This window comes from Nicotiana sylvestris, chromosome 4, assembly GCF_000393655.2.
Source record: "Nicotiana sylvestris chromosome 4, ASM39365v2, whole genome shotgun sequence".
NCBI classification, from domain to species: Eukaryota; Viridiplantae; Streptophyta; class Magnoliopsida; order Solanales; family Solanaceae; genus Nicotiana; species Nicotiana sylvestris.
This window is the reverse complement of record NC_091060.1, coordinates 170,604,706-170,623,464: the sequence shown is the minus strand read 5'-3', so window position 1 is coordinate 170,623,464 and position 18,759 is coordinate 170,604,706. Positions and strand designations below refer to the sequence as shown.

General features: G+C 38.3%; 1 non-coding gene and 2 pseudogenes across 1 annotated transcript; 2 read left to right on the top strand and 1 right to left on the bottom strand.

Annotated features, from left to right (window-relative positions):
- The first annotated feature begins 8,327 nt into the window (after nt 1-8,327).
- On the top strand, nt 8,328-10,724 carry LOC104221060 (probable 6-phosphogluconolactonase 4, chloroplastic; annotated as a pseudogene).
- A 1,899-nt stretch (nt 10,725-12,623) lies between these two features.
- On the top strand, nt 12,624-14,747 carry LOC104221061 (probable 6-phosphogluconolactonase 4, chloroplastic; annotated as a pseudogene).
- A 1,168-nt stretch (nt 14,748-15,915) lies between these two features.
- On the bottom strand, nt 15,916-16,131 carry LOC138890997 (small nucleolar RNA U3). Its single transcript, XR_011407359.1, has one exon. It is a non-coding gene; the product is annotated as a small nucleolar RNA U3 (small nucleolar RNA).
- Between the last annotated feature and the right edge of the window lie 2,628 nt (nt 16,132-18,759).

The following is an 18,759-nucleotide window of genomic DNA, read 5'->3' as shown; positions in this document are numbered from 1 at the left end:
GGAGTCTCGACCAGCAAGCTCATCCCCGGAGGTAAGAAGAGAAGGGTTTCGGCACAGTTTATATACAGTTCAGATAATATCAAAGCGGTGAAAGCAGCATTTAGCACATTAGGCCCAAGCATGTAAAAGAAATCAGATAATAAACAAAGCCAAATATAACAATTTATCTAAGCTCGAATTCTGAACCCTGAACCAGAGATTCTGGGTTCGATCCCCAGCGGAGTCGCCAGAGCTGTCACACCTCCCTTTTCACATGCGCCTGCAAAGGGGTGAAAAGGGAGTTTTTCCAATTAAAGGACAATCGAAACGGGATTTATTTATTTATTTCATAGTCGCCACTTAGGAGATTTATGGTATCCCAAGTCACCGGTTGAATCCCTAATCGAGGAAAAGATTGACTCTGTATTACAGTTCGCGAACCAGAAGAAATTTTGTTAACCCGGGAGAAGGTGTTAGGCATTCCCGAGTTCTGTGGTTCTAGCACGGTCGCTCAACTGTCATATTCGGCTTACTTATCTGATTTTAATACATGTTGAACCTATGTGCAAATTTTAACTACGTACCGCTTTTATTATTATTATTTTAACAGAGAATTGCAACGTTGTGAAAACGTATCTCGAACCACGTCACATCAATGTACCCGTGGTTATCGACACATTTCGACTCCGTTGGGATTTGGATTTGGGTCACATAAATGTGCACCCGAGTTTAGGGAGGTAATGTTATTAAAATACGCGCCTGAAGAGACTAGCGCGTTGTTATTTTGAGGAAGGCCGTAAAATTCGCTAAATAGCCTGTCCCGAATTCTAAAGGTTTCATTTCAACCATTCATTGAGGGCCCCGCATTTTGCATTTTTTATTCGGCGAGGCTTGTCTCATCATTTTTAAAGGGCCAATCCTAAAGCAATCTATCATTTTATTTTTTATTTGCATTATTTAAGGATTAGAAGACCTGGGTCTATTGAACTCATAGAAATCAACTTTTGTTCATTTTTAGGTTCTGAATGCGGTCCGTATAAATAGAACCTTATCTAAGTGTGTACACAGAGCAAACCAACTATAGATCTGGGCCCAGGTCCAAATGAACATGCAATCAGAGCTGGACTTGGGCCGTTGTTGACAATACCGAAGCCTAAAATATCCAAAGTGGATCACTGACCTCAGCTTCAATTCTAGTTTAACGCAGAATCAATGGAACAACTTCAAGTTATCTAACGTGCACTCAACAAGTTATGAGAAGGGAGAATCACGTTTATCTACTCAAACTAAGGAACAATTAATCATTGGAATCTCATATAAAAATTCAGCTTACTCCACCTGTTTAACTAATGGTGACTCCTAATGAAGGATCGTGTTTTGGACTAAACAACTAATATCCACGAGCAGATTCAAAGCAGTCTTATTAATAAGGCATGTTCAATTCGATTAACTACTGCTATGAACTATTAATCCAGAATTACCAACACTTATGCTGTAACAATGAATTCCGGGCCATCAAACTTAAAGTGGCCGTCATACTGATTTCAAAATCAACTGTATCCTAGGAAAACAATTTAGTGGAATGTATCTAAAAAAACAAACCGAGCTTCCATTAATCAACACAAGTTAAATCAAATTGTTAGCTATAGAATTCTTAGGCTTCCAAGAATACACATCTAATTAGTTTAACCAAAACAGATTGATGTTCTAAATTCTAAAATCTATTATAACAGTCCAACACAGTCCACAAGTTAAAGCAAACAGTCCATAACAATCCATTGGAATTCAGAATACTTAACTACAGTGGACGAATACACGCATCATAAACAATTTATCTATATATGTAATAGAAATTTTCACTATAATTCCGCAGCAGGAAACTTGCTTCATTTCATTCCAATAGCCAAGAATATACAAAATGTGTACCTGGTATTGACAATACAAGAAGAAGAAGAAGAGGATCAGCAGCAGCAGTAACAATACAACACAGCAGGACATCAAACAATAACCAACAGCAAATCCACCCAAGTTCGAAGCCCAGAACAGTATGAAAACCCAACAGAGTTGATAGAACAAGCTCAAATAATGCCAAAACCCAAGAACGAATCAGGGACTGAAATATATGCAGTCAGCTGATTTATCCACTAACTCGAACTCACAGACTCGAAATAAATAGATTAAGGGACTGGATTCTAATTCAAAACTGGGATCCTTTCATTTAAACTCTCTCTCAGAACTGATTCAAGACTCAGAAATCTTCTCCTAAGATTTTTCTGGATTAATCCCGTGTGTCCAAAAAAAAAACCACCCCCTCTATCTGTCCTAAGTGACTCTATTTATAACCAAACACTGCCCTGCCCCTCAACTTTCAAAAGCACTTTGGGCAGAATATTTTCCCACTAATTCTGCCCATTATCCCTTTAATTCCACTAGTATATGTTTTGTTCCCCACTACACTTGTCTTCTCTTTCTTTAAATCCCAATAGGTATGGGCACCCTTTTCTTTAAACCTTTCCCCCACCATTATGTCTTGTTCCCCATTAGCACTAAACAATTGTATTAGTTTAATGGTATTTTAGTACTTAGTGGACAGAACACTCAAACTACCAATTTCTTCCTGTTTTCAATTCCCAAATTACCACCTAAAGCCCTGAAATTACTGTCCTACCCACTCCCTTTCATCCTGCATTGAAACTTTCAACTCTATCCTATTCAAATCTACCCACTAACCAAGTTGAATCCAATAAACTAATAGCTACGACCAATTCAAATCAGCTAATAATTCAATCAGTAATTCAAACTATTAAATCAAATGACATTAAAATGAAGACTAAGGGTTCAGAGCAACAAACATTGAACTAGCTATATTGGGGAAACAATCATATTTAGCTCAGCAACAGATGAGCTAAAATCAAATAGACGAGCATGTGCCTTAATAAAATTGGAATACAAAAGAAGAAACAGTCACCAGGGCTTTAAGGGTATTGACAGATTCAGGATAACAAATGACCAATAAATCCAGTTCAATGAACTGAATATACCAACAGGCTCAGTTCTAAGTTCAAATATACCAGCGAGCTCATTTTAATACAACCTTAGAACACAAACGAGGCAGGAGGGGAAACAGACAAGCATGAACCAAAACTTAGACTATTATCATGCTAATCTAACATTCAAGCATACCAGACTAATCGACGACACTTATTCAATCGATTACACAAATTATACCACATAACAATCGACAACAAACAAAAGCAATGATAAAATTGGACCAAATAAAAGGTCTAGTGGAGAAGGATAGAATCAGTCGACAACAATTGAAAAACCAATAAAGCTACACTAAACAAAGTAAACAGAATAACCAAACCCAAAAACGGAACAAACAAGAAAGGGAAAATACCTCAAGAGCTCGGAAACATGGACGACCCTGACTTGGACCCTGACTCTGACCATTTTTGAGGTCGAATGGACCTTAATCGAGTGTTCTCAATTGAGAACACTTCGACTAAAGTCGATTAGGCCCTAAATCATCCTTTAATTTGGACAGATTTCAACTTTTGGTTTTTAGGGTTCTTGGGGGTTTGATTTGGGATTCGTCCAGCTCTGGTCAGATTCGAACCCAACCAAGTGTGTTTTGGACATTAGGGAGGTCAGGGGGTGCCAGAGTGTGAGTTCAGGGCAGCTTGGGGTAGGTCCAGGTTTTGCTCGAATCTTCAAATGAAGATTCGAGAAGTTTGAGGATGATTCGAAGCAAACGAGTACTGGATTTGCAACGAGGGTGGTCAGATGGCTTAGGCGTGTTAATTGGGTGGCCATTGGTGACTGACCGCCGCCGTGGGCGATTTTCGGCGGGCGGTCAGTGGCGGAACGAGGTTTGGTCTCTGAAGACCCTTTGAGGGAGACAAATAGGGGGGGGTTCTAAGGGGGCGGGGTGCGGTCTTAGGATTATATACTGGGGAAGGGTTTGATCCAGGCCGTTAGATCGATTAAGATCAACGGCTTGGATCAATTCACTTAATGGAACGGTGTCATTTGGACACTCTTGAGACCGGGTTGGTTTTTGGACAAACGGGTCGGGTTCGGTTCTTGGATACGGGTATTGATCTGTAACCGTTGGATGTGGTTTGGTTGAATGGCTGAGATTTTTGCCATTGAAATGACGTAGTTTGGCTCCTATACTACGTCGTTTCACCGTCCTGTGAGAGGGGCTGCCTGGACCGGGTTTGGGACATGCCATTGGGCCAGGGATTTGACCCCAATCCGATTTTCCTTCCTATTTTTGTTCTTTCTTCTTCTTCTCTTTTTTTTTTCTCTTTTTCTAATTATTGAAACTAAAATTCTAAGTTAAATTATAAACAAAATTAACTTATTAAAATACTAATTAGCTCTTAATAATAATTATCACACATGATTAAGTACCAATTTAAAATAAAATCACACAACTAGACCTTAAATGCTAAAAAAATGTAAAGTACATTATTTTTGTGATTTCTCATTTTTGGCAAAACACCAATTTTCTTGATTAACTAAACAATTGCAAAAATCAAATCCTAAATGCAAATGCCATATTTTTTGGTATTTTATTCTTAATTTAACAAATAAACAAGCACGAAAGAATGCAAACAATACAAGAAAAGTAACACAAAATTCGCAACAACTACAAACAACACAAAACTATTTTATTTTGAATTTTCTGGGAGTAGTTCTCTCGTAGGGCAAAAATTACGTGCTCACAACTCCTAACGTATATGAGGGATCAATACTGACGGTTTAAAGGCAGGATTAGGGATAACAAAATCTTGGGTGCGATCCGAGTGAGCCGTACTTAATGCCAGCTAGCGTAATTCGGGAGAATATGTCTAGTAAATTGTGGTAATTACTCGGGAGAGAGTTACAACCGTCTGAGCACTGATGATCGGTAAAGAATACTTAGGCGAATTTATAGAAAACGTAGCGGGAAGGATTCCGACAATTGGGAAAATTATAACTCTAGACCTCCTTAATCATGTCGCTAACCCTTAGTATCTTTAGTTGTTAATTTACTATTTTAATTTATTAGTTAATTAGTTAAACACAAGAATCTTAATATCTATAAGTTAGGAATTGTTCAAGCTTGTCTTCTTGGTGATATTGAATAGCTGTAGCTAAACCTTAGTTCTCTATGGGATTCGACTCTGAACTTGTGAATCAAATTATATTTTCAACGACCGCTTAGTCCTTTTTATAAGGCATAGTTGAGCATGATTATCCTTTAAAAGGACGGGTTAATATTATTCCCGAAACAGACCTTGTACTTTTTGCAAAAGCTAAGGATTATGGGATCCACCAGAGCAAGTGTGAAGGGATAAGTGTAAATACTTAGATACCCCTCAACATGAGTGGTAACGTCCTCATTGGGACTAGGGACGACCACTTCTTTGTCCACCATTTCCAGTCCTCCTGAATTGTAAGGTGTGTATTCTTGATAATGGAGCATATGTACCTCTATAACCGTCGCCTCAGTCTTGTTGACTTGAGGCTTTCTCGACCTTGAAATCGTTCTCAATGGAGCAGCCTCCGGGGATTTATGATTTTGTAAAATTGCCCTCAATCGGTACTATGTAGACTTGTTTATAAGCTCAGTTTGAACTTATGTTGACTTTGCTTAACTCCAGCTTAGTATGATTTAAGAGGGATTTGAAATACATCTTCAATCGTGGCGTATACACTTTCAGTGAAGGCTCTTAGATAACTATAGCAAGTTAAATGGACTTGCTCTGAGTTGTGCCATCTTAGCTGGCAGTCCCAGCATCTCCAAAGCTATAGACTATTTGAAATGAAGATGATTACAAACTAAATTACCAAATTCTTTTCGGAAAAGACTTCAAAGAATATGCATGACTGCTGAGAGCATCTTTTAGATTATGAATTGTTTACAATAGTCAAACAAAACTGCATAAGTGGTTTGATCTTATTAAGAATGATGAAAAAGCTTTTACTTCATTATATTACACTTCTCCTTACATGTTAACTTTTCTCATTTCACGTCTTAATTCTATTTACTAAGGTTTTAGGCTCACCTCTTCTTTCTCTTGGGCAGATACCTATTCCTAGTGACAATGTGTATGCGATAAACGATGCACTATCAGTAGAGGGTGCGGCAGATAATTACGAGACTTGTCTAAGATACTTGGTTAAGACCAAGATTGTAGACATATCCGATGCTACTGGATTTCCAAAATTTGATGTGATGCTATTGGGTATGGGTCCCGATGGGCATGCAGCTTCCTTATTTCATGGGCATCCTCTTGTCCATGAGAAAGAGAAGTGGGTCACCTTCATCAGGGAATCTCCAAAACCTCCACTGGAAAGGATTACATTTACATTTCCTCTAATAAACTCATCGGCAAATATCGCTCTTATTGTAGCAGGTGTTGGGAAGGCAGATGTAGTACATAAATCACTAGGTGATAGTGAAAGCTGTGTTCAATTAGTGATTACTTTCTAGTTGAAACCCTACACAGTTGGAATATTCTGCATAAGCATATGTATTTCCTGCATTTTGAGACTCATCCACTGCATTCACATTGTGAGCCATGGGTCCACTATTGTCTTGTGTTCCTCTCCTCATGTTGTTGTTGAACTTGAACCCTGGTGGATATCTATTTAATTTGTAGCAAGTCTCCCTTGTATGTTCCTTCATTTTGTAGTAATCACACAGTAGTATATTGTTCCTCCTTGGTCTCATATTAGAAGCATTTGTAGTTACAAGTGCACTGTTGTGCATACCTATAGGTGTGCCTCCTAGAATCCCACTCTGTGCAGTAGAACCATTACTCATTCTCTGACTTTCCTCTTGGATAATCATGGAATATTCCTGGTCAAGTGTTGGTGTTGGATGCATCATAAATATTTGACTTTTTTGTGGTGCATAAGTTTCATTCAAACCCATCAAAAACTTCATAAACTTCTACTGATGCAAGAACACAACAAACTACCTGGATTTCTCACAATTACAACCAGGAAATGGGATAATTGACTCAAATTCATCCTATAGATCATTCAGCCTAGAGAAATATACGGATACACTAGAGATTCCTTGTGTCAAGGAACTTGTTTCCTTGTTCATGTGATAGATCTTTGTGGCATTTACTTTATCAAATCTATCTTTCATGGATTTCCACACCTTTTGTGCATCTGAGAAGTATACAATTCCTCTTCTGAGTTCTAGTACTACTGAACTCCTTATCCGTGACTGAACTATAGCATTGCATCGTTCCCATTGCTTTAACCTAAAATTATCATTTTTATATTGTTCTCTAGTGCAGGTTCCGTCTATAAAACCTAGCTTATTCTTCACCAATAGTGACATTACCATAGACCTACTCCATTCCAAGTAGTTTTCTATTTTCAATCAGTAATTCATGTACAAGTGAGATACATGGCGTGTCCGAAGGATGCACATAAAGCAGATCGTTGCAATAAAGTATTTGAGTATTTGCATGTGACGATCCAGCACTGAATCAGGAGTATCACCAACCATTTCAGCAAAAACAATCGATGAATTTTGCAGACCTCAAAAGTAGCAAACAATTTTAGAAAGTTAACAAAAAATTGGGGAAAAGGAGATTTGAAGAAAGTGACGAGGCACCAGAGCTTGACTGTAAGAATCGCATGGAATCGGGCTCTGATACCATATCAAAATGAGGCCCTAGGTCCACCATTGTCAAGCAGTTGTTGAGAAATGCGAACAAAGGTAAAGAATAAGAAGTGAGAGAAGAGACGGGAAGAAAGAGCTTAGCTCCACTCATATTTTCACTAACAACAAAAAAGATGTACTGTATATTACATATATACTTAACAACTAACCAACTAACCTCCTATTTACATCTTCTAGAAGAGTACAAGTTAAATAGCCTTACGTACAACCTTTACAAGCTATTAATTTCTATAATTAATTTATTGTGATCAAATTATATGTTAAAGTAAATTATATATATGTTAATTAATTAATTAATTATGATCTATAACAAAAATTAGGTACATATCAAAACATCTTTACCAACACCAAGTTAAATGACAGTAGTACACGTGCTAGTCACTGATCCCTACCCTTTCATCGAATGCCACGCCCCAAGTACTCACCTACCCAAAAAGCTCCAGCACGTTAAGTTCTTTCTTTCACAGTCGCCGGTGGACTAGTCTATTCGCACTCTCAGTTCCTATATAACATGATAGAGTGCGCAGTGCACTTAGCCTCTTCTTCTTGCGCTCTCTCTGCTAACTTGCGCATCTTATCTACCCGATTCTCTTTTCTCCGCCGATCTTTGCCATTGACCTCTGCATCTATTATTGGCAAGTCACTTTTTTGCTCGCGCTCACATAGGAGAATCTCAGTATTGAGTACAAACTCATCGAAATCTCAGTTTACAACTAAATCATCAATGGCTGAGACTGTGACAGGGAAAAGTAAAGGGAAAGTAGAAGTGTTTGATTCTGAAGAGGAACTTGTCATGTCTTTAGCGAAGTACACAGCTGATTTATCGAAGAAGTTTTGCAAAGTGAGATGTTCTTTTTCTCTTGTTGTTTTTGGTGGTTCACTTATCAAGTCTCTTATTTAATTGTTTATTCTTTTCGTTGTTAATCTCTTTGGATGGTTTTGGTGTTTAAGTTAATTGAATGTTTGTGTTTGTTGCAATTGTGCAGGAAATTGGTGGAGCCACCATATATTGATTCAATAGGCTGGTCGAAGTGACACGTTTTCTGGGTGGATGAGAGAGTGGTCCCAAAGGATCATCCTAATAGCAATTATTTGCTTGCTTATGATGCTTTAATATCCAAGGTATTTGTGTCTTTCTACTACATATTGATTCTAACGCTGCCATAGTGTGTGATATCGTCTATTTTTTGTTAAAACAATTTTTCATAGTATATATATGTTTCTTTCATTTGTTTGTCCGATCAATGGACTGAAAATGATCGGTTTATTGTGCAAATGCTTCCTTACATTTGAACAACGAGCTGCATTAATGTTTGAGTTTCTACACAGAGAATGTAAGGGTAATTTAAACAGAGGTGAAATGCACTTTATGGGGCTATCTGAGTATTGATGGAGAATAAACTCTCTTGTTATTAAGCTTTCCATTCATCAACTCCGGCAGAGGCGGATCCAGGAATTTTTTTCCTGCACCACCCACCTCCACCCCCGCAGAACCCCCTCCTCTAAAATAAAAAATTTTACTTTTTTTTTGTATTTTCAATTTTCTGTTTTTTTCCTGCCCCACCCACCCCACCCTCCTCCGCAAAACCCTCTCCCCTAAAAATGTTTTTTTACTTTTAGTTAAACACAAGAATCTTAATATCTATAAGTTAGGAATTGTTCAAGCTTGTCTTCTTGTTGATATTGAATAGCTGTAGCTAAGCCTTAGTTCTCTGTGGAATTCGACTCTGAACTTGTAAATCGAATTATATTTGCAACGACCGCTTAGTCCTTTTTATAAGGCATAATTGAGCATGATTATCCTTTAAAAGGACGGGTGAATATTCTGCCCGAAACAGACCTTGTACTTTTTGCAAAAGCTAAGGATTATGGGATCCACCAGAGCAAGTGTGAAGGGATAAGTGTAAATACTTAGATACCCCTCAACATGAGTGGTAACGTCCTCATTGGGACTAGGGACGACCACTTCTTTGTCCACCATTTCCAGTCCTCCTGAATTGTAAGGTGTGTATTCTTGATAATGGAGCATATGTACCTCTATAACCCTCGCCCCAGTCTTGTTGACTTGAGGCTTTCTCGACCTTGAAATCGTTCTCAATGGAGCAGCCTCCGGGGATTTATGATTTTGTAAAATTGCCCTCAATCGGTACTATGTAGACTTGTTTATAATCTCAGTTTGAACTTATGTTGACTTTGCTTAACTCCAGCTTAGTATGATTTAAGAGGGATTTGAAATACATCTTCAATCGTGGCGTATACACTTTCAGTGAAGGCTCTTCGATAACTATAGCAAGTTAAATGGACTTGCTCTGAGTTGTGCCATCTTAGCTGGCAGTCCCAGTATCTCCAAAGCTATAGACTATTTGAAATGAAGATGATTACAAACTAAATTACCAAATTCTTTTCGGAAAAGACTTCAAAGAATATGCATGACTGCTGAGAGCATCTTTTAGATTATGAATTGTTTACAATAGTCAAACAAAACTGCATAAGTGGTTTGATCTTATTAAGAATGATGAAAAAGCTTTTACTTCATTATATTACTCTTCTCCTTACATGTTAACTTTTCTCATTTCATGTCTTAATTCTATTTACTAAGGTTTTAGGCTCACCTCTTCTTTCTCTTGGGCAGATACCTATTCCTAGTGACAATGTGTATGCGATAAACGATGCACTATCAGTAGAGGGTGCGTCAGATAATTACGAGACTTGTCTAAGATACTTGGTTAAGACCAAGATTGTAGACATATCCGATGCTACTGGATTTTAAAAATTTGATGTGATGCTATTGGGTATGGGTCCCGATGGGCATGTAGCTTCCTTATTTTCTGGGCATCCTCTTGTCCATGAGAAAGAGAAGTGGGTCACCTTCATCAGAGAATCTCCAAAACCTCCATCGGAAAGGATTACATTTACATTTCCTCTAATAAACTCATCGGCAAATATCGCTCTTGTTGTAGCAGGTGTTGGGAAGGCAGATGTAGTACATAAATCACTAGGTGATAGTGAAAGCCGTGTTCAATTAGTGATTTACTTTCCATGTTAGCAATTTTTGTTGGGTGAGGTTCCTTGCTTAAAAGCTTGAGAATCCGCTGATACTGTTTTGGATTGAAACCCTACACAGTTGGAATATTCTGCATAAGCATATGTATTTCCTGCATTTTGAGACTCATCCCCTGCATTTACATTGTGAGCCATGGTTCCACTATTGTCTTGTGTTCCTCTCCTCATGTTGTTGTTGAACTTGAACCCTGGTGGATATCTATTTAATTTGTAGCAAGTCTCCATTGTATGTCCCTTCATTTTGTAGTAATCACACAGTAGTATATTGTTCCTCCTTGGCCTCATATTAGAAGTATTTGCAGTTACAAGTGGACTACTGTGCATACCTATAAGTGCGCCTCCTAGAATCCCACTCTGTGCAGCAGATCCATTACTCATTCTCTGACTTTCTTCAGGGATAATCATGGAATATTCCTGGTCAAGTGTTGGTGTTGGATGCATCATCAATATTTGACTTTTTTGTGGTGCATAAGTTTCATTCAAACCCATCAAAAACTTCATAAACTTCTACTGATGCAAGAACACAACAAATTGCCTGGATTTCTCACAATCACAACTAGGAAATGAGATAATTGACTCAAATTCATCCTATAGATCATTCAGCCTAGAGAAATATACGGATACACTAGAGATTCCTTGTGTCAAGGAACTTGTTTCCTTGTTCATGTGATAGATCTTTGTGGCATTTACTTTATCAAATCTATCTTTCATGGATTTCCACACCTTTTGTGCATCTGAGGATTATACGATTCCTCTTCTGAGTTCTGGTACTACTGAACTCCTTATCCATGACTGAACTATAGCATTACATCGTTCCCATTACTTTAACCTAAAATTATCATTTTTATATTGTTCTCTAGTGCAAATTCCGTCTATAAAACCTAGCTTATTCTTCACCAATAGTGACATTACCATAGACCTACTCCATTCCGAGTAGTTTTCTATTTTCAATCAGTAATTCATGTACAAGTGAGATACATGGCGTGTCCTAAGGATGCACATAAAGTAGATCGTTGAAATCAAGTATTTGAGTGTTTGCATGTGACGATCCAGCACTGAATCAGGAGTATCACCAACCATTTCAGCACAAACAATCGATGAATTTTGCAGACCTCAAAAGTAGCAAACAATTTTAGAAAGTTAACAAAAAATTGGGGAAAAGGAGATTTGAAGAAAGTAACGAGACACCAGAGCTTGACTGTAAGAATCGCATGGAACCGGGCTCTGATACCATATCAAAATGAGGCCCTAGGTCCACCATTGTCAAGCAGTTGTTGAGAAATGCGAACAAAGGTAAAGAATAAGAAGTGAGAGAAGAAACGAGAAGAAAGAGCTTAGCTCCTCTCATATTTTCACTAACTACAAAAAAAATGTACTGTATATTACATATATACTTAACAACTAACCAACTAACCTCCTATTTACATCTTCTAGAAGAGTACAAGTTAAATAGCCTTATGTACAACCTTTACAAGCTATTAATTTCTACAATTAATTTATTGTGATCAAATTATATATTAAAGTAAATTATATATTAATTAATTAATTATGATCTATAACAAAAATTAGGTACATATCAAAACATCTTTACCAACACCAAGTTAAAAGACAGTAGTACACGTGCTAGTCACTGATCCCTACCCTTTCATCGAATGCCACGCCCCAGGTACTCACCTACCCAAAAAGCTTCAGCACGTTAAGCTCTTTCTTTCACAGTCGCCGGTGGACTAGTTTATTCGCACTCTCAGTTCCTATATAACATGACAGAGTGTGCAGTGCGCTTAGCCTCTTCTTCTTGCACTCTCTCTGCTAACTTGCGCATCTCATCTACCCGATTCTCTCTTCTCCGCCGATCTCTGCCGTTGACCTCTGCATCTATTATTGGCAAGTCACTTTTTTGCTCGCGCTCACATAGGTGAATCTCAGTATTGAGTACAAACTCATCGAAATCTCAGTTTACAACTAAATCATCAATGGCTGAGACTGTGACAGGGAAAAGTAAAGGGAAAGTAGAAGTGTTTGATTCTGAAGAGGAACTTGTCATGTCTCTAGCGAAGTACACAACTGATTTATCGGAGAAGTTTTGCAAAGTGAGAGGTTCTTTTTCTCTTGTTGTTTCCGGTGGTTCACTTATCAAGTCTCTTAGGTAATTGTTTATTCTTTTCGTTGTTAATCTCTTTGGATGATTTTGGTGTTTAAGTTAATTGAATGTTTGTGTTTGTTGCAATTGTGCGGGAAATTGGTGGAGCCACCATATATTGATTCAATAGACTGGTCGAAGTGACACGTTTTCTGGGTGGATGAGAGAGTGGTCCCAAAGGATCATCCTAATAGCTATTATTTGCTTGATTATGATGCTTTTCTATCCAAGGTATTTGTGTCTTTCTACTACATATTGATTCTAACGCTGCCACAGTGTGTGATATCGTCTATTTTTTGTTAAAACAATTTTTCGTAGTATATATATGTTTCTTTCATTTGTTTGTCCGATCAATGAACTGAAAATGATTGGTTTATTGTGCAAATGCTTCCTTATATTTGAACAACAAGCTGTATTGTTGTCTGAGTTTCTACACAGAGAATGTAAGGGTAATTTGAACAGAGGTGAAATGCACCTTATGGGGCAATCTGAGTATTGATGGAGAATAAACTCTCTTGTTATTAAGCTTTCCATTCATCAACTCCGGCAGAGGCGGATCCAGGATTTTTTTTCCTGCACCACCCACCTCCACCCCCGCAGAACCCCCTCCTCTAAAAAAAAAAATTTTACTTTTTTTTTGTATTTTTAATTTTCTGTTTTTTTCCTGCCCCACCCACCACACCCTCACCGCAAAACCCCCTCCCCTAAAAATGTTTTTTTACTTTTTTTTTGTATTTTAATTTTCTGATTTTTTCCTGCACCACCTCCCCCCCTCCCCGCGCCCTAAAAAAAAATACTTTTTTTTGTATTTCAAAAAAAAAAATTACGTTTTTTTTAATTTTCTATTTTTTGTTTTTTTTTTTGCGTTTTTCTGCATCACCCACCCTCCCCAACCCCACCCACCCCCAAAATTTTTTCGACTTACACATTTTAAGGTAAAAGACTTTTTTTATGCAATATGAGCATGGTTTTAAAACATGGGTCAAGTTGGGCGGGTTGGGTTATGACCTATTGTTTAGCCCATCTTGACACAGCCCATCTTAGCCCAAGTATACTTTGGGCTGGGTTGGGCAATGACCCATTTATTGACCTAACCCATCTTGACCCGCCCAAATTTAGTCCAACCCGCCCATTTGCCATCCCTACTGATGAGGGCATCTATTAGATTACCAACTGTTCATGATACTTACATCACATACAAAACTGCCTAAGCGGTTTGATCTTTTTAAGAATGATGAATGAGCTGTTACTTCCTCACTATTTTCCTTTTACATCTTTATTCTACCTACTTAACTTTTAATCTCATTTCGTCACTTCTTTTTACTTCATCGCTTCTCTCATTTCACATCTTAATTCTATCTACTAAGCTTTTAGGCTCACCTCTTCTTTCTCTTGGGCAGATACCTATTCCTAGTGGCAATGTGTATGCCATAAATGATGCATTATCAGTAGAGGGTGCAATAGATGATTATGAGACTTGTCTAAAATATTTGGTTAAGAGCAAGATTGTAGACATTTCTGAGGCTACTGGATTTCCCAAATTTGATGTAATGCTATTGGGTATGGGTCCCGGTGGACATGTAGCTTCATTGTTTCCCGGGCATCCTCTTGTCCATGAGAAAGAGAAGTGGGTCACCTTCATCAAGGAATCTCCAAAACCTCCACCGGAAAGGATTACATTTACATTTCCTGTAATAAACTCATCCGCCAATATCGCTCTTGTTGTAGCAGGTGCTGGGAAGGTAGATGTAGTGCATAAATCACTAGGTGATAGTGAAAGTTTTGATTTGCTTCCCGTGCAGATAGTTTCACCTGAAGGAGAATTGGTCTGGTTTTTTGGACAAGGCTGCCGCTTCAAAGCTGTAAGGATGATGATATATGAGTTACAAATTAGTGTGTCGAAGAAGTAAAGCAATTAGTGCTTCACTACTGTGTGTGTATTTTGTAATTTTAATACATTCTCAAGAAGGGATGTTTTCCCCAGTATTGCCAGCAAAATGCTGAGGTTTCATATGCCATTATCTAGTTGTTAGCAATTTCTCCTCACTTGTTTCTATGATGATGCTTGGCTCTCACTAACTCGCTAATAAAAGTGTAGTTTGTGCTGTTATTTTCTGTTCATCTGTAGGTTAGGCATGTGGACAACTTCTTCGTATCATCACCTAGGTGTAATATGCCAGCATTATTCAGTTTGGTGCAAAGCAATGCATATTTGATCATAAAGATGAGAAGCTTCCTCCTTCTTTGTCAAACGAAGCAAACTCAAAGCAATAACGTAATATCTTACTGCAACGTGATAGCTAGACGTGGATTATAGTACTTAATATTAGCATTGTTCAATTTACATATGTTTGACACTTTGAGTCGATGTTAAACGCTTCTTTATTTGAGAGTTGAAAAGTAACAAGAAATAATGTATAAGGGAAGTTGTTTGGTCGACGTGACAAACTTCCAGTTTGGATTAATTTCAAGTTAGCCTTTCGGATAGAAACCACCATTACACGCCCGTGATATCAAAAACCAAGACTTCTTTATTTTGCCATATTACTGAATTTGCTCTTTGATCTCACAAGGAATAAGAATTTATTCGCTTACGGGTTACGACTTACAGTGCTTTGTCCCAGGTGTTTTTTCATGACAATAAACCATCTTGTTGCTTAAGTATTCAAACTGTTCTAGATTAAGAGCCACTTCAGTGCACTAGCAAATAAAAAATAAGGTTGCTGTTTTAGAGTTAGGATGAATCAATGTCTTCAAACACTATTAAAGTGATCAAACGAGGGTTTGTTGGAATAGGCACTGCCAATTTTGTTAAACTGGTCTAGCTTTAAGTGTAGCATCCATGAAGAAAAGTCACAATCTTTACACCTTGCAACTCAATGGTTAAAAGATCCCAGCTTTCACACCATGAATTTCACCCTCATATTTGCACATCATTTGGTGTACTTGGTGCAAGTATGTTGAAACAACTGGAAGTTGAGAAAGAGGAACCAAAGATAGGAGAAGGAAAAAGATGGTAACAAAAAGAATTTGGAGTCTGTTAAACAGCTATGAGACCATCCCAGGCCTGCAAGCAGAGCTGAGAACGATCCTCTACTGCTCCAAGGCCACAAGTGACCACGAAAAGCTGTTAATCACGCTCTAGCCTCAAAGCCACGCCTCATCAACCATACTTGATTTTCTGTCTCCTTAGAACTCAAGGATACAGTGGTACGAGCCTATAGAATAGATCCTGTTCAAGTAAGGTCGTGCCCTTCAGTTGTAGTGAATGGCTATATAAACGGCAAACGGATAAGTTAATGCGTCGATGTGGGATAGATCTTATGCCAATCTTCAACCCTGACAAACAACTAGGTTTTCTGCTCTCGGGCAAACATGACCAAAATCGAATCCAAAAATAATAGTAGAAGTCTACTTTGTGATTTTGATTCATGTGGAGAAAACAAAAATACTGCCAATGAGGTTAAACTTTGAATCAAAAACATTAAAATTATTTTAAACTAAAGAAAAACCCATCATGTTTACAAGACAAATTAAATTAGCCGTTTTGAGCAGCCATGGATGCTGTCGTCTCTCCCCAGCTTTAAGCTGTGGGAGAGTCCATCCAAATCAGTACAGAAACATGCCCAAAAAGCAATACAAACCAGTCATATTTAACGCAGCTACAAGGAAAGCATTCTGCCGCAAATTCGTCAAAACTCGAGCTATGTCCAGTCACGTTTGAACATGGTGAACCTACTATGGAATTCACCATTGATGAGGTAAATGCATTCACCATCGGAGAAGGTTTACATCAAGCAGTCATCCTCAAGTTCTCGTATGGAAAACCTGATCTTCGGGAGTTACGACAATTGATACCCAAACAATTTGATGTCAAAGGCTACTGTAATGTTGGACAATTGGAATATCAACATGTACTGGTAAGGTTTGATTTTTGAAGATTTTGTTCAAGTTTTATCAAGATCCACAGGTTATGTTAAATCGAAGGGCGATGAGTTTTTCTTTAGATCGTTCCCATGGAAAATTGGTTTTAATCCGCGAGAAGAAACTCCAAAGTCAGTTGTTTGGATTTCCTTTCCTGATTTACCTGCAAATTTCTTTGCCAAGAAGTCTCTAATGTCCATAGCTTCAGCAGTTGGCAAACCTTTAGCAGTGGACAAAGCGACACAAGATAGAACTCGACCAAGTACGACTAGAGTTAAGGTGTTACTTGATTTACTGGCTAAACATCCTAAGCGAGTTAGGATAAATATTGTGGATAAAAATTCTGGGAAGTTAGTTGAACATTATCAAGAGACTGTGTATGATAATCTCCCAAAATATTACACCTGCTGTAATCATCAAGGACATGACGTAAAATCGTGTCGTTGGAGGATAGAGAAAACTAACGAAGAAGTTGCATCAGTGGTTGAAATTGAAGGGCTGGGCAGTATTGAGAAATTAGAAGGTGATGCTAGGCAGTTTCTCAATGCTAAAAGGGCAGAACAATTGGTCGATGAAGTAGCAAAGATGAAAGTAGTCGAGCAGCAGCAGCTGCTAACTGACTTTGAAAAACAAGTTGGATCAAAAGATGTTAATGGCCAATCTAATGTAATGAAAGCTGTAACAGGGGCATTGAAAGATGCTACTGATCATGCAAAGCAGACTGTCAATGTAGAGGCTAAATTTCCAAATGCACAAGCTGAAAGGGAGAAGGGATTTGAGCAGGGTACTCTGGCACAGGTAAATACTGTTGTGCCTGTTACACCTATGGGGAAAGCAGTAGTAAAAGGTGCTGAAGGTTTTGATCAATTCAGGACTGCTGCAATGTTGAAAAAACATGTTGATATTGATGTTGTAAATGGTGCAGCTGCTGTCCCTGCTGCTACAGCATTGGCAATACATAAGTCTGTGACTGCAGATAATGCTATATTGTCCAGTGATCCTGTGCCTGATCGTGTTGCAATAGGGGTTACTAAAGGACCAGGGGATAGGCAAAGATTTGATGAAGTTGGGCATCGAACACCTAGTGCACATGTGCTTCTTTATGCAGGCCAAGTTGGTGCAATTATAGAAAACAAAACTGATGATCCTCTGTTGAATGAAATGGTTGATCTAGTGGTGTCTAAGGTTGATAAACATACTACTGCAAATACAAAAACAGCAGGTGTACAGCCTGGAGCTACTGATGATTTGAAGGAAGGTGTAAAGAGTGATAACAAGGCTGCAAAATGGACAATGGTGTCCAGTACTTCTGCTGAGTATTATGCAGCTTTGGATGCTACTGTTCCATTGAACGCTAATATGAATACAGCTTCTGCTGTATCTTTAGAGCCATCTGATGATCGAGCTGTCTCAAACAACCTTGATGTGGTTACACAAGTCACTAGGCCATCTGGGATTCAAAGTGATGTTGTTGTTTTGAAATGTGCAACTACTGGTGTTATAACACCATTAGTAGAAGCTTTTGATCATGAGCAAGTTTTAACTCCAATAGGTATGGCATCAGCTCATGGTGGTTCTCTGCAGCAGGATATCCAAAAAGCAACTTCTGTTGCTACTAGTGCAATGGCTAGTAGAACTACAGCAACAAATGGATCTGCTAACGTTGGTGCAACAGCTATGCAGGCAAATGCTACTGCTGATGTTGTATTAGATATTACAGGCTTTAAACGTGAGGCAACACCAAGAACCAGCCATCCAAAAACACCACAAAGTGTACAACAAAAGCAGAAATTAGAAGTTTCAGATGCTCCAGTAAATGGCTCAAATCGAATGATGCCAAGGAGTAAAGCCTGGGTAGATCGAGCTGAGTATGAAGAAGAGGAGCATTGGGAAAATGGTGTGGATGATGAGCTTGATGACTCCATTGAACAACAATCTGGGAAGCAGCAGCGAC